Genomic DNA, 16,637 nt, shown 5'->3' with positions numbered 1-16,637 from the left:
GAACTCAATAGCTCAAATAAAGTACGTGGTGGAATATCTTAGAAACAAACTCAGTGAGTCAGAAGAAAGAGTATCTAACTTAGAAGACAATTTTCTGGAAATTTTACAGTGAAACCAAAAAAAAATGAAGAAGAAGAAATCAGAAAACTTAAAAACAGTCTTGGAGATTTATGGGAAAATATCAAATGATCAAACATACAGGTCTTAGGCGTTTCTGAGAAAGACAGAATGGATGAGAAGGCCTTTTTAGTGAAGTAATTACACTAAACTTCCTTAATTTGGAGAATGAAAGGGACATCCAAGTACAGGAAGCACACAGGTCTCCTAATAGACATGAGCAGAAAAGATCCTCACTACAGCACATTGTAGTCAAAATCTCCACTGTGAAACAAAGATTCTAAAATGTGCATAAGAGAAATGCCAGATAACTCTCAGAGGATCTCCAATTAGACTCACAGCTGACTTCTCATCAGAAACCCCACAGGCTAGTAGAGAATGGCACAATATATCCCAAGTCTTAAGAGGAAAAAAAAAAAAAGGTCAACCCAGAATACTGTACCCCACAAAGCACTCATTTATCAATGAAGGGGAAATGAAAACCTTCCACAACAAAGAAATTGAAAGAATTTGACATCATTCATCCAGCCTTACAAAAGGAAGTGCTTACTTAAGGAAGCACTACACACACGAATATACAAACATGCTCATCACTATGAAAGAAGGTGAAGGCAATTCCCCAATAAAACAACAAAGGAAATCCACAGGAAAACCAGGAATATTTATGGGAAAATGGTAGGGTCAAGTCACTATCAACAGTCACCTGGAATATAAATGGTCTCAACTCTCCAGTTAACACACAGACTAGCTTAATGGGTTGAAAACAAGACCCATCTATTTGTGCCTACAACAAACAAATGTCACCTACAAGGATTTGCACAGACTGAAAGTGAAATGATGGAAAAAATTATTCCACACTAACAGAAACCAAAAAAATAAAAAGCTGGTGTAACCAACCTAATATCAGAAAAAATAGACTTTAACACACAAACTGTTAAAAGAGACAAAGAAGGACACTGTATAACAACTGAGGGATTAATTCAACAGATGTGACTATAGTCAAGATATATGCACCCAATAATTACAGGCCATCTGACTACCTAAAATAAATGGTAATGGACCTAAAGGGAGTAATGCACTCCAACATAATACAAATGGGAACGTTCAATACCCCATGTTCAGCAATGGACAGACCAACCAGATGGAAAATTAGCAAAGAAACAACAGAGTTCATTGACATATAGACCAGATGCGCCTAATAGATATCTACAGAAATTTTCATCCTACAGTTGCAGAATACACATTCTTCTTACCAGGGCATGGAGCTTTCTCTAGAATAGGGCACAGAATAGGCCATAAAGCATGTCTCAGGAAATTCAGAAAAATCAAAATCATACCATGCATCTTCTCTGACCACAATGGGGTGAAACTGGAAATCAAAAACTCAGCAATCTCCAGAACACATATTAACATGTGGAGACTGAACAAAATGCTCTGAGTGAATAGTGGATCATAAAAGAAATCAAAAGATAAATCAAAAAATTTCTGTAAAACGAATGAAATGACAATAGAAAATATCAAAGTTTATGGGATAAAGTAAAAGAAGTGTTAGGAGGAAAGTTTATACCAATTGGTGCCTATATCAAGGTATTGGAAAGGCACCAAATAAGTGAGCTATCAACAGCTCTCAAGGATCTAGAAAAATACAGGAAATGAACCAAAAATTAGTAGGACAACAGAAATAATTAAAATTAGTGAAGATATTAACAAAATTGAAATACAAAACACAATACAAAAGATCAGTAAAAAAAGCTGCTTTTTTGGAAAAAAAATAATATACCATCAGGCCAACTAAACAAAAAGGGAGAATACCCAATTCAATAAAATTAGAGATGAAAAAGGTAGCACAACAACATATACCATAGAAATAAAAGGAATCATCAGAAATGATGACAAGAAACTGTATGCCAACAAATTGGAAGACCTAGAAGAAATGGATAAATTCCTGGATACATGCAACTTACCTAAATTGAGCCATGATGAAACAGAAAACCTAAACAGACCATTAACCAAGAAGGAAAGTGAATCAGTAAGACCTTCCCAATAAATAAAAGCCAAGGACTGGATGACTTCACTGCTCAATTCTATCAGACATTTAAAGGAGAACTAACTCCACAATTCTTCTCAAGCTATTCAAAACAAATTCATTGGTGGGAATCCTCCAAAACTCCTTCTATGAATCCAGCATGATTCAATTCCTAAATCAGAAAAACATACAACAGAGAAAGAGAATTACAGAACAATTTCACTGTTGAATATACACACAAAAATCCTCAGCAAACGCTACCTAATCAAAAACAACAATAGATCAGAAAGATCCTTCACCCAGACCAAGAAGGATTTATCCCTCGAATGCAGGGATGGTTCAACTTTCACAAATCAAACAATGTGATACACCACATTAACAAACTGCAGAATAAAAACTATATGATTATCTCAGTGCAGAGAAAGCATTTAACAAAATACAACACTGTTTCATGATGAAAATTCTAAGCAAACTGGGTACAGAAGGAACATTCCTCACCACAATCAAGGCAATTTATGACAAACCCAGGACAAGCATCCTACTGTATGGAAAAGTTAGATGCACTCCCACTAAGATGCAGAACCAGACAAGGATGCACACTTTCATCATTGCTAATCAATACAGTCCTGCGAGTTTTACCAGAGCCAACAGAAAAGAAAAATAAATTCAAAGGATAAAATTAGGAAGGAGGAAGTCAAATTATCCCTACTTGCAGATGACATGATTCTGTATTTAGTGCATCCAAAAGACTCCAATAAGAAACTACTGGAACTCATAAGAGAGTTTGGTAAAGTAACAAAATATTTAAAAAACCGGAAATTAATAGCCTCTGTATACCCAGACAATGCCAAGGCTGAGAAAGAACTTCTAAGCTCAATCCCATTCACAACAGCTACAGAAAAATTAAATACCTTGGAATAAATTTAACCAAGGACAGCAACTAAATCTAACATGAGGATTACAAAACAATAAAGGAAGAAATAAAGAAACAAAAATGGACAAATCGTCCATGTTGGTAGATTGGAAGAATCATTATCATCAAAATGCCCACACTACCAAAAGCAATTAATAGGTTCAATGTGATATCAATCAGAACACAGATCTAGAAAAGAGATGCTTAAATTTATTTGGAAACACAGGAGACCCCAAAATGCTAAAGCAATCTTAACAACAAAAACAAAGCCAGAGGCATCACAATATCTGATTTCAAGGCATACTATAGGACAGTTGTACAGCCTGGTACTGGCACAAACAGATGGATAGACCAATGGAGCAGAACAGAAACTCCAAATATCAACCCATGCTTCTACAACCACCCTGTCTTTGACAAAGGAGCTAAAATCAATGCCCAGAGCAAGGAAAGTCTCTTTAACAAATAGTGCTGGGTAAACTGGATCTCCACATGCAGAAGTATGAAGCAAGACCTCTACCTTACAGCTTACACACAAATCCACTCAACATGGATTAAAGATTTAAATCGACAACCCAATACCATCAATTTATTACAGAACATTCAGGAAAACCGGCAAGACACTATCATAGGCAAAAACTTCTTGGAAAAAACACCAGAGCACTGGCAATCAAAGACAGCATTTACAAATAGGATTACATAAAATTGAGAAGATTCTGCACTGTAAAAAACACTCAACAAAGTGAACAGCCAACCAACAGAATGGAAGAAATTGTTTGCAAACTATGCAATTGATAAAGGATTAATACTAGATATATAAAGAGCTCAAGAAACTCAACAACAAAACAATCTAGTTAAGAAATAAGTGAAGGAGATAAACAGACATTTTTCCAAAGAGGAAATCCAACAGAGACATGCAAAAATGCTCAGGATCACTAACCTCAGGGAAACGCCACCCAAAACCATGGTAAGTTCTCACCTCACCTCCATTAGAATGGTTTTCATATAGATATCAACAAACAACTAATTGCTGGTGAGGATGTGTGGAAAAAGGTACCCTAATCCACTGTTGGTGGGAATGTAAACGGATACAGCCACTGTGGAAGATGGTATGGACATTCTTCAGAAACCTGAATATAGATTTACAATATGACCCAGCCATCTCATTATGGGGAATTTACCCAAGGGTAATGAAATCAGCCTATGAAAGACTGATATGTACCCCCATGTTTACTACAGGTGAATTCACAATGGCTAAGATGTGGAATCAACCCAGATGTGCTTTAACTGAAAAAAGATAATGAAATTTTGCAATATGTACACCACAGAATACTACACAGTCCTAAAGAAAAAAAAGAAATCCTGTCATTTGAAGCAACGTGGTTATAACCGGAAAACATTATACTTAGCAAAATAAGCCAGTCTCAAAAGGACAAATACAATATGTTCTCCGCAAATTTCTGTTAATAATTAATAGTGTATCTATAATGTAATCCACAGAAGTTAAACTGCCAATTTCCGATGTGATTACTTTGAACAGCCATTATCTCAACTGCTGAGGAACAGGTTTTCTTTTTTCATACTATGCCTTGAACTCTTTACTTACTATAGAGGTAATCATATGTGCATAAAGTTAATTGAAAATAGATCTTATGGGCCGGTGCCATGGCATAGCAGGTAAAGCTGCCACCTGCAGTGCCATCATCCCATACTGGGGTTGGTTCAAGTCCTGGCTGTTTCTCTTCTAATCCAGCTCTCTGCTATGGCCTGGGAAAGTTGTAGAAGATGGCCTGAGTCCTTGGGTGCCTGCACCTGTTGAGAGACCCAGAAGAAGCTCCTGGTCCTGGCTCCAGATTGGCACAGCTCCAGCAGTTGCAGCAAACTGGAGAGTGAACCAGCGGAGGAAAGACTCTCTACCTCTCCTTCTCTCTCTGCGTAACCCTTTCATATAGACAAATAATAAATATTTAAAAAGAAAAGAAAATAGATCTTCACAAAAAATGAGAATGCGAATAGGAGAGGGAGGAGGAAGAAAGGTGGGAGTACTGATAGGGTAGAAAATAATCACTATGTTCATCAATTTATATTAATGAAATTTATGAAGTTTGGGGCCAGCACCGTGGCTCACTTGGTTAATCCTCTGCCTGGGACACCAGCATCCAATAGGAGCGCCAGGTTCTAATCCTGGTTGCACCTCTTCCAGTTCAGCTCTATGCTGTGGCCCGAGAAGGCAATGGAGGATGGCCCAAGTGCTTGGGCTCCAGCACCCACATGGGAGACCAGGAAGGAGCACCTGGCTCCTGGCTTCGGATCAGCGCAGCACCTGTCAGTGCGGCCATTTGGGGAGTGAACCAATGGAAGGAAGACCTTTCTCTCTGTCTCTCTCTCTCTCTCTCTCTCTCTCTCTGTCTATAGCTCTACCTTTCAAATAAAAAAATTTTTAAAAAAGAAATTTATGAAGTTTGTGTACCTTAGATAAAATGTTTTGAGCAAAATATTTATAATAACAGTAAAAAACGGTAATCTATAAAAATAAAAATGACATTGAAATGCTATGGTTTGAACAGCCTTTGTCTCAACTGTTGAGAAGCAGTTTTATTTATTTCATACCATTTGCTGAGCTCTAATAAGTATATGCTTAATCTTATGCATTTAAAGTTAACTAAAAATAAATCTTACTAAACAAATAAGAAAGGGAATAGAGATAGAGGAGGAAGAAGGGTTAGAGTGCGGCTGGGAAAAAATACTATCTCTTTAAATTTGCATTTATGAAATGCACGAAATTTATATAACTTTAATTTTTAAAAAAGTGGAAAAAATCCCAAGAATAAAAGTTTGAAATAAATACAAAAGACCCCACTATATAATATCTATAAGAAATTCACTTCACAAGAACACACATAGACTGAAAGTGGAGGGCTAGAAAAAGATATTCCACACAAACAGAAAATAAAAACGAGGAGAATTGGCTATCTTGACAACAAATAAAAAACTTGAAATCAAAAATTATAAAAAGAGATAAAAAGGACATTGCATTGATTAAATTTTATTCAGCAGAAGATATAACAATCATTAATATATAAGCAACCAACACAAGACCACCAAGATATACACAGAAAATAGCATTAGACCGAAAGGGAGAGACATTCCTATACAACAATAGGGAGTAAGTTGAACAATGCACTCTCATCAATGGACAGATCATCCAAATACAATATAAATAATGACATGTGTGAAAGCTAAAATCTTACATCAAGTCAATGACTTGACAGAAATTTATAGGACATTTAACCTAAAAGCTACATTCAGCACACTCAACTTTTTTTTGGATATATTATATATGGGTCCACGAATCAATTCTCAGCAAATCTGAAAAGACTGAAATCCTATCAGGTAACTAGAAATAAACTATAAGAATAAAAATTGAACACTCATAAATATTTGGAAATTTAACTAGATGCTACGGAATGATGAGTGATCACTGAAGAAATTAAAAAGGAAATAAAACCTATCTTGAAATAAATGAAAACTAAAACAAAACATGTGAAACACTGTTGATTACAGCAAAAACATTAAGAGGGAAGTTTATAGCATACAGTAGTCATATTTAAAATGAGAAATGCCTAAAATTCAAAATCAAGTGATACATCTCAAAAATTTAGATAAACAAGAAAAAACAAAACCCCAAACAAGCATGAGATGAGAAATAAAATGGATCAGAACATAAATCAATGAAATAAAAAATATACTAGATCAGCAAACCAAAACTTACCTTTTTAAGATGATAAAATAGATAATCTTCAGAGAGGATTCCATTTTAACAGAAGAGGAACATGAGGCTTGGAAACTCATCCTTCCACGAACATCTCCCCCAGCTACCAAACTCTCAACCACCGGGAAATGTGGTGTGTTCCTCAGTTTCATGGCAGAAGTTCAAGGACAGAAACAATCAAGAAAGAAAAGCAATGTAAGTGCCCCGAGGTGGAAGAGAACTTGGCACCGTCACGGAACTGAGAGGCCAGCATGGATGGGGCAGAGGAGGAAGCTGCATAAGGTCAGATTTAGAGAGGTCTCATGAGGACACTCCTGCTGGTGCCTTGGGACTCATTCTGCCCCACCAGTCTCACTTATCTGCTCACAAGGATTCACTCCCTGATTATGCAACACAGGCAGCATCATGCTGTGTCACCAGGGGCAAGTCACTCAGCCTCTCTGAGCCCCAACTTCTGCATGTGAAAATGAGAATAACGTGTATGGAGCAAAAGCCCCACTGTGAAAAAGTGACTGCCTGTGACATTCACCAAGGGGGAACCCAGAGAGGTAGACCTGCCCTTCATTTCCAAAATGAATTCCAAGACGACCATATCATGGAGAGGTGGGAGGGTTCACAAAGACAAATGACAAATCAGAGATAACAGTGGCTGTAACTCAGTGAGAGAAAGCAGTGAAGTAACATGGTGATGAACAAAGCACTTCTGCCTCCAGGTGCTGTGTGGGTTGGCCCAGGACTCCTCACTCACCCAGCACAGCTGTGACCCCCTGGCTGGTTAGTTAGCAGTCACTATTTTCTCCTGTGCATGGTTCCAACTGTTCCCGCAGGGGCATGCCATCATGAGAAATGTCACCTCCCTGGGGTCTGTAAAGAACCCACTTTCCTAATCACCATAACCGCCACAAGATCAAGTGCGGCAGAGAAGCACCTGTGCCAGCCAGCACAGCCCAGGTGCCTATTGCACCTGCCTGCATGCTGCACCGACACATGGGGCACTCAGCCCGTATCTCTGCTACTTTTTGCTCAGAGAAGAAACTGCAGGAACTGGCAAGAGTTGCCACATTCCTGCCCTCAGAGTCCCAACTCCAGATGGCCCAGTGGCGTTTGTGCCCAAACAGAAAACCGGGCAACCCTGAAAGGTGAGGCTTGGGCCTGACAGAGCCACACGTGCCCAGGTGCTCCAGGACCCTCCCCGTGCCCAGCACGCACTCACCGCTTATGTACACCCACACTGTGTACCCCAGGAGTGGGAGTCTCTGCAGTTGCCATGGGGCCTGGGGGTCAAGTGCTACGGGGGAACCTCACGCCCAGCTCAGGCCAGTGGACACCTCCTCTCCAGCAGCCACAGTGATGTGCCTGGAGCTTGAAGAAAGTTTCAAAGAATCAGGAATGGGGTAGAGGAGCCGTGTCCCAGCCTGGCCGCACACATGCAAAGGTTCCCATGGGAGCACACACACACACACACACACACACACACACCCAAGCCAAGCTGCAGCTCTCTCACAGACACGCTCCCGTGTGGGTTTGTCTCCAAAAAAGTGGCCAACCAAGGACTGTGGGCACTTACAGGCCGGACAGCCAGGAGCTGTAGTCTCTTGGTCCCTCCCTCCTCACCTGGGGGCCACTGGGACTTGCACCCTTAGCTCACCACCTGTGGGAGGCCGGCTCCTTGACAGGCCTGGCCCCCATGTCCAATGACTGGAACCCTCCTGAGCTTCCCCAGGATGTCTGCATAGATCCCACCTGGGGCCCGGCCCTATCCTTTCTAGAGCAATAGTAGACAAAACATGTCAGTTTCTTGAAAGAGGATGCCTGGCCTCTCCAGGTGAACAGTCCTGGCAACACTGTTTTGCAAAGCTGAAATACAAGTCTTACAAAATCCACTTTGGTAAAGAAACAAGTAAAGCAAGGGCCATGAAGGCTTTGTTCTACAAGACTCTGCAAAGCAAAAGCAAGGCTGCAGAAGCACTCAGAGTTGAGTTTCCCTGGTGAGCTCCCAAGCAGGAAACAAGGAGAGGCAAAAAGCCCTTCTCACTCATGCTGCACAGCCCTGGGAAACAGCAAATTCCATGTGCCTGTCTTCCTAACCCTTTGCCACTCATTCATTCATTCATTCATTCATCCTTTTGTTGCGTATTCAACATTGATATGGGAGGGTCGTTTGGCCCAGAAGTAAGATTTGTCTGGGGATGCTCCCAACCTAATGGGGGGTGCTTTGGTTCCAGTCCCAGCTCCCTTGTGGATTCCAGCAGCTTGCTAATGTGCACCCTGGGAGGCAGCAGAGCTTGGGTTCCTGCCATCACATGGGAAACTCTGAGTTCTGGCCTGCTGGGCCTGGCCCTGCTCCTGCTGTTGTGGACATTTTGGCAGTGAAAATACAGATAAGAGTTCTCTCTCTCTCTCTCTCTCTGTGTGTGTGTGTGCGCGTGCGTGCGCGTCTGTGCATGATGCCTTTCAAATAAAATACATTTAAGGCAGTTTTTCAAATACACACATAGGGGTGAGTATTTTGGCTCAGCAGGTTCAGCAGCTGCTTGGGATGTGCATATCCCATAGTGGAGTGCCTAGTTGAGTCCTGGCCACTCTACTTCTGATCCAGTTTTTGTGCTAATGCACCCGAGAGATGATATATGGTGGCTCCAGTACTTGAGGACCAAGGTTCCTAGCTCCAGGCTTCTGGCTTCAGCCTGGCCCATCCGCAGCTGTTGCTGGCCTTTGGGGAGTGAATCAGCAGATGGAGGATCTGAAAATATCTCTTTTTCATCCCCACTCCTCATTTTAAACAAATAAATGTTGCAAAACATAGAAACCACACACACTGATCATCAACTCCTATAAAGCCAGTAGGAATTTGAAGGGCAAAGGTGTGCAGAATAAACTTACTGGGGGGTCACAGGTGGCCTCCTCAGAGCCAGCCCTTGAGCTGAGACCTGGAGGACGAGGAGGAGTGATGAGGAGGAGTCACCACAATAGCAATCCCAGGGGAAATGAAGCCAGAGGGATGACTCTTCAAGGTCAACACTAGTTACTGCTGACCAGTAGGAACAAAGTCTTAATTCACCACATTCTGTAAGAACCAAAGCACAAAGCACAATACCTAAATATTTTGAAAGTTTTTGTTTTGTAAAACAGAGGGACAAAGAGGGATTGCATTTTGTCAACCCAAGTTTTAGAACCAATTATATGGCCACCTTTCTGCATACTGTGCAGAAACAACAGTCCCTGCCCACTCAGAACTAAACATGCTCTACGAATATCATAGTTAAAATAATTCCAGCATTTCAACATCTAATCTGGAAGTAAAAATAACCTGTACTGACTGAGGTATCCAGGACCTTAGTTTCCTAAGTGCAACAAATATCCTCAGCAATTGATACTTACTTCTTAAAATTCTAGAGCCATTCTCTGATCTAGTTGCCTCTATTGAGTCCCACAGTCCCAATTAATCTAATAATATGACTGGGATACATACATTTTTACATTATGTGTTTCCTCATATAACTACATTCATAAAGATAATATAACAGAATACATTCCTCAGGAATTTTCACAAAATTAGGGAAACACTGGGTATCACAGAGGAGAATCAGAGTTCAGTGGGCGATGACACACATACAACTGTCTACTTGGGTTTCCCAGTCAATGCTATCACTGCTGTGCTGGAGAACCTTCAAGGCACACTGAGATAAACCATCTTAGCAAATCAGGAAAAACAGGAGTCAAAGCCTGTGAGCAGAAACTTCCTTTCTGGATGACCAGATCCATTTCTCAGTTCCTATCCACTAAGTACAACTCTAAATCCAGAAAATAATACCAAAAAAACCTGGAAATTAACACAGTGGCTGGGCGTCTTCATCGCCCACCTGGTGGTTCACCCATCCTGGCATCAGCATTCAGCCAGGTAGGCTCATTCCTTCTGGAACTATATGTGATACCTCTGAGCACATATACATTTTAAAGTATACTTATAACAACATACAATTTATGATATGTAACAAAAATAATTTATAATATAAAATACACTATTTAATTTGTAGCATACAATGTAATACACAATTTATTCTTCCTTCCATCTGGCTCCTGAAGGCCTGAGTGTCCCTGACCCATGTTCGGGGCCATCACATGATATGCACAAAGAGTTCAAAAAGACTCACCAGGCAAGGATGGATGAACCTGAGTCAGAGGCCCAGTGAATCCACTACCACTCCTCAGACACCAGCAGCCCAGCCTTTCTGCAGGTGTTGCTCATCATGGAGCTCACCTCCTTGTTCCAAGTCCAGCGCCGGGGCTCTACACAGCATCCGAGGAAGAATGCTGCAATGCTGGACACCAAGAAGCTAAAGGGAAATAGTAGGACTGAGCAACACTTTTATAAAATTGGTATTCAATGGCAAACTTCAGTTCTGATGGGAATACTTTCTGGTGCCAACCAATAAGAAAACAAAGACCCAGATTGTGTAGGCTGGCACAGGGAGCATGGCTTCAGGCAGCTCCTGATCTGGAGCTGTCAAAAGTAGGCAGCAAGGTGAGGCGAGCTCAGGGTAGTGGGGCCACAGGTCTTTCATTTGTTTCACTTTGTTCTTTGAAATTATACTGCGATTCATTTTAAAATTTGACAGAGCATTTTTCATTAGGCACCTCTCTAATAAATAAAAAGAAATAACATTATATTTATGTACATATAGTATATGTTTTTTTTAACATTTGGAAATTGCCAGGAACCACATGAGATACCAAAACACAATGGTGACCAAGACACAAATTTGCCAAGTTCTCTGTCTGTTGTGTGGGGAGCAACTGGGAGTAACTCGGACTAGACTAAGTTACTGGAATTAAGACTTATTCTGTGCATCTGCTCTCCCACAATATGGCGCTGGGAGAGGAGAAAACAGCTTCTACACAGCTGCCTCCAGTTCAACCAATAAACTGTAGGACCTGCTCCTGATTGGAGGAGAGCAGCGTACTCGGCGTGTGGGTAGCAGAGTTGGGATTGGTGGAAGAGAACTATAAAGGAGGAGAGAGACAACATGCATCAGGAACATCTAAGGGGAACATCTATCTGAAGGAACACCTGTGCAGCTCCCAAGAGAGCCGGCCGGCAGTGTGCCGCTCCCCCGCGGAAGTGGGGAAAAGTGGCAGGGGGAACCGCCCTTCCACGGAGGTGGAAGGGACAGTAGCCAACCCGGGAAGAACTAGCAGCAAACCCGGGGAGGGCCGAGCACACAAAAGAACAGCGCAGGGTCCTGTGTCATTCCTCCACAAAGAGGGGGAGCGACATAATGGTGCCGTGACTCAGATATGAAGCCTAGGCAGGGTTTAGTGTCGTTCCTCCATGAAGAGGGGGAGCGACATGTTGTACTCTAATTTACTCTATCCATCCACAAACCCTTAAGGAGAAAGAGTCTCCAGTTGATATTTAAAAAATCAGATGAAATTAAACATCAGGAGAAGCCCGCAAATGAGAATACAAAGTGCTGGGGAAAGTATGGTTGAGAGGCCGAGACCACCCTCCTTCAGGAAGCTGTGGAGCAACCTGCAGCACCTTACTCTGTAACAGAGCGCTGGGGCTCAAGGTGCATAAGTGCCCTCTGCTAGACACCTGGCCAGTACACAAGTACAAGTATGCCATATTCTATGAGATGACCCAATCAGAGCATGGGAGAAGTGTGTATATCCCTGCCTCCCTCTCAGTAACTCTGCCTTTCAAATTAAAAAAAAAAATACTATGTATTGGGTATGTGGCTGCACACGAGGGTACTTCAAAAGGTTCATGAGAAATGGAATTAAAATAGCTTGCAGGAGCAGGCATTTGTTTTGGCAGTTAAGATGCCAGTTGGGAAGCATATGTCCCACACCAAAGTGTCTGGGTTCAGCTCCCAGTTCCATCTTCTCAATCCAGCTTCCTGCTATTGTGCACACTATGGTGCAGTGGGTTTTATATCTCCCTCTCTCTCAAATAAACAAAATATTTAAAAATGCTTCAAGATCCTGCACAATCTCCACAAACTTTTTAGAGATCTGCACATGCTGAAACTTTAAGTACAAAACATGTCCATTAATCTGCATGAACAGCAAATGCCTCCCAGTGTGTTCCCTCCAGGGACCAGGGGAGGAAGTTGGGACTGGGGTCTGAGCAGGACTTCCACATTATCATTAATGTTTTACTGCCTTTAAAATGTTGAAACCAATGTGGCATGTCAGTCTTCCTTCTCCACGGTGAGTGCTGGGGTGGGCATTTTATCAGATTCTGCACTCCTGGTTTGTTTTTTTTTTGCTCAATATTGAACAGAAGAATTCTTGTTACTTGACTGTGTCCCTAGACATGCTTCCCCCATCTTCATGTCAGTGTATGGTCTCCAAGGACTGAAGTTATTCCCTAACTCATCTGAACATGCCAGGGACATGCATCAGGACTGCGCATGCAAGGAGGGAGGGTGGAGGGTGGAAACCCAGAGACATCTACAAGCTTTGTTCTTGATGGGCTTCTTTGGGCTTGCTCTAGCTATGGCCAACGGCACATGGCCCACACCCTCCTGGGGTGAGTGTGGGAACATTGGGCTTGTTGGGGTTGAGGGGTTTAACAAAGATTCCAGTGCCCTTTCCCAACCTTACACCCTGTGTGAGTACCCTGGATCCTCCATGGTGCAGAGATGTCTGGCTAAACTCCAGGAAGTGGATGACAACTTAAATTGCCCTTGATGTGTGTTTCTCTGGGGACTGAAATCACCGTTACAAACTTGCTGCATTTAAAGGCTTAACTTCTGGAAATGGCACAACAGAATTTTACAACGGCAGGATTTTCAAGAATGGAATCCAGGGTGGCCACTGGAAAGGGAACAGAATATTTGCCAATTCTCCCACCCAAATTTCTTCTCCTGTATATATTTCAACTGCCCTACAATTGAGTTACATTTCCATCAAGATTTCACATTTCTGAGTATTCCACCTGCAGGGCACCCCTCATAAAAGGAAGAACGAATTCATTAGCCCAGCTCTTGTCTCTGCGCTGGCAGCAATCACACTCTCTAAGAGGATCGCGTGTCTCACATGGATTTACCTGAGGTTTTTCCTGGCATTTGGACAATTACTTAAAATGCTAAAAAGGGTGATGCAGAAACAGGATTATTGAGGTGAAGAAGAGAGGAAGGGAAGTTGTCACAGGACCATGACTTCCCAATTGAATAGTTCCTTTCTCAGGTCTGTGTTAATTGTAAAGAAGTATACTGCCTACCACACACACACACACACACACACACCCCTCAAGCCCCAGGACAGAGAGGAACTTGACCTCTATGCTAGAGGTTGATATTTTAGAGCGACCCTGTACTCTCCTGCCATAAACTCACATGATCTGCTGACTGTCATTAACGATGGCCAGAAACTTCATGCATTGCTCAAAAGTTATTACTTAATTACCGAGGGCAACACAAGCATGGTGCTAAGCAGCATTGTTCATGCGTCACCTCAATTAATACTCACAATAGCTTCTCAAAACAAAATCCCCAGGAAGCAAGGTCAGCATCACCCAGGAAAATGCTAGAATCACAAATGCTTGTACTGTTGCTACTTGAGACATGCCAACATGCAGAGCCCAGTCTCTGATGTAACAAGCTCTCCCCAAAAATCTGATGTGTGCCAAAGTTGGGGAATGATCACTGAGAGAGTGGGGGCTGTTATAATTTCACAATGAACACCTCAGGCCCAGAAAGGGAAATTGATCATTCAAGGCACAGAGAAAGCAGAAGACACCATATTTGAAACCAGACAGGCTAACTCCAGAGCCCAGTCCCTCAATCACAGTGCTACAATGCTCATTATCCGAGGAATGAAGTACGGATTGAATCAGTGAGCATCAGACAAAAATATGCCAAATGAGTCTGCAGTGATAACTCCAAATCTCAACAGCTGAGCCAGTGATGGGCCACAGAACAATGAGACTTCTCAGAAACAGCAAATTGACTCTACATCCACCAAGTTGGTAACAGTCAAATAAATTAGAGGCTGTCCATTTGATGGAATCAATTCAGCTCTAAATGTGATGGTTGCCAAGACATCCAATGGCCCATAAAAATACTTAGTGTATAAGGAGGCAGGAAATACTAAGTCTGAGACCAGAAGCACCAGTATGGGCAGTTTTTCCCCAACAGTCACAAGTGGCTGAGGACTTGGGAAACTGGGGGATTTAACAACCTGTGGGTGTGAATGGAAATTGGCAGTTATTCTGCACCAAAACTGGGTCATAGATATTTAAATTTAAAAATATGCATGACTTATGACCCCAAACCCCCACTTCTTAGAAGGAATCACATGTGCATAGTCAAGCTGGATGATTATCACTGCAGATCAACACTTCTAAGGGGGAAAATCTCACAAAACGAAACTGCAATCATTACGTGGATTGGATAAATAAATCAGGTTTCTTCTATATTGAAGAATGTGATCTGTACATTATAAGAAACCTAGATATCCCTGAGATACAGAGAGAGAGAGAGAGAGAGAGAGAGAGAGAGAGAGAGAGACTCTCTATACCATTTGTAAGTTTCTTGAATACACTGTTAGGAATAAAGTATAAAATTAATTATCTTAAAAGCAAAAGGATTTGAGATAAAGGGAGAGGAAAGCAGAGTGAAATTAAACACAACAGAAATCCCAAATGCACACACATCACATTATCTATTTTCAGTGCATATTTTCATCAACAAACATCTAAACAAGCGACCACTAAACTGCGATTTCACTTTAGAAGATAAGCAAAGAGCTCTCTCTTACTGGCAAAGAGTATGCAGTGGGGCCTCTGGCTTCTCGGTCTGCCCGTAGCAGCTAACCTTGTCCTCGAGGATGTAGGAGAACTTCTCCAACATGGAAGACATGGCAGTGGTTAGGATGCTGAGACCGCCCCTCACTCTCACCTCCAGGCTGTAGTCTGAATCACTGTAGGAGACTGAAATGAGTCATGAGGGAAACTCTTTGGAGGTGTGAACTTTATGCTTATAGCAAATTGCAGCATGGTCCAGCCACACCTCTAGTGCTCAGTGGCCACATCTTATACAGTACAGGTCTCTACAGTCAAGAAGATCTCTCAGCAGCTAGGTTCCATCAGTCTTTTTAGGATTTGTAGTTCTGAAGCATTTCTCCTGCTGAGTGTCACCTTCCTTATTCTGGCCATACTCACTTCCATCACCTTCCAAAACATCTCTGCTTCTTGCCCTTCTCTTACATCCCTGATGACTTCTTATGGAAGCCTCTTCCTTCACTCACCTCCCACACCGTCAGCACTCTTCCCAGGTTCTGTGTTACAGCCACTGTTCCTCTCTCAGTTTATCATTTTCTTGGATATTTTAGCCATTTTTAGAGTTAAACTAGAGATGATGATGGCTCCCAAATCCTATATCTAGCCCTAATAATTCCCATATCAAAATAACTGGACATTCATTGTACCCCACCAACCAATTCAAATCAACAAACTCTAAAACTGACCTTACCATTTACCAACTCAAAACGCAGTGCATGATACTTGTCTACCAGCCAGCCAGAATCTACAGGAATGGGTCCTACCAAGCAGAGGCTGGAGAATTTACCTGCCACAACTTGGGGGTGAGGTACAACCAACACTTAGTGTATACACACCAGAGAGGATGCTAAAGTCTTTAATGAATAAAACTACTCCCCACGGCTACGAATACCCAAATGTCAAGAGACCCATTGCTGAAAATCAGCTTTTTTTTCTTCCTTTTTATTTATTTATTTTTAATATAAATTTTATAAATAAAACCTTAGGAATACAGTGAATTTTTCCACCATACCCATCCTCC

The 16,637-nt window shown here is 41.7% G+C and overlaps 1 protein-coding gene across 1 annotated transcript in view; it reads right to left on the bottom strand.

The window, feature by feature from the left end:
- Positions 1-9,880, bottom strand: part of LOC127489004 (uncharacterized) — a 115,342-nt gene extending 105,462 nt beyond the window's left edge. Inside the window, exons 1-2 of the transcript XR_016226103.1 lie at positions 9,709-9,880; positions 6,826-8,187 (exon numbers count right to left, since the gene is read on the bottom strand). The gene's annotated coding sequence lies outside the window, so the exon portion shown is untranslated. The remainder of the gene's footprint in view (positions 1-6,825; positions 8,188-9,708) is intronic.
- Positions 9,881-16,637: the final 6,757 nt, after the last annotated feature.

Source organism: Oryctolagus cuniculus, chromosome 19, assembly GCF_051225735.1.
Source record: "Oryctolagus cuniculus isolate XC-2025 breed Fujian yellow rabbit chromosome 19, ASM5122573v1, whole genome shotgun sequence".
Taxonomy (NCBI): Eukaryota; Metazoa; Chordata; class Mammalia; order Lagomorpha; family Leporidae; genus Oryctolagus; species Oryctolagus cuniculus.
Note: the sequence above shows the minus strand (reverse complement) of the source record. Positions and strands in the feature narration are given on the sequence as shown.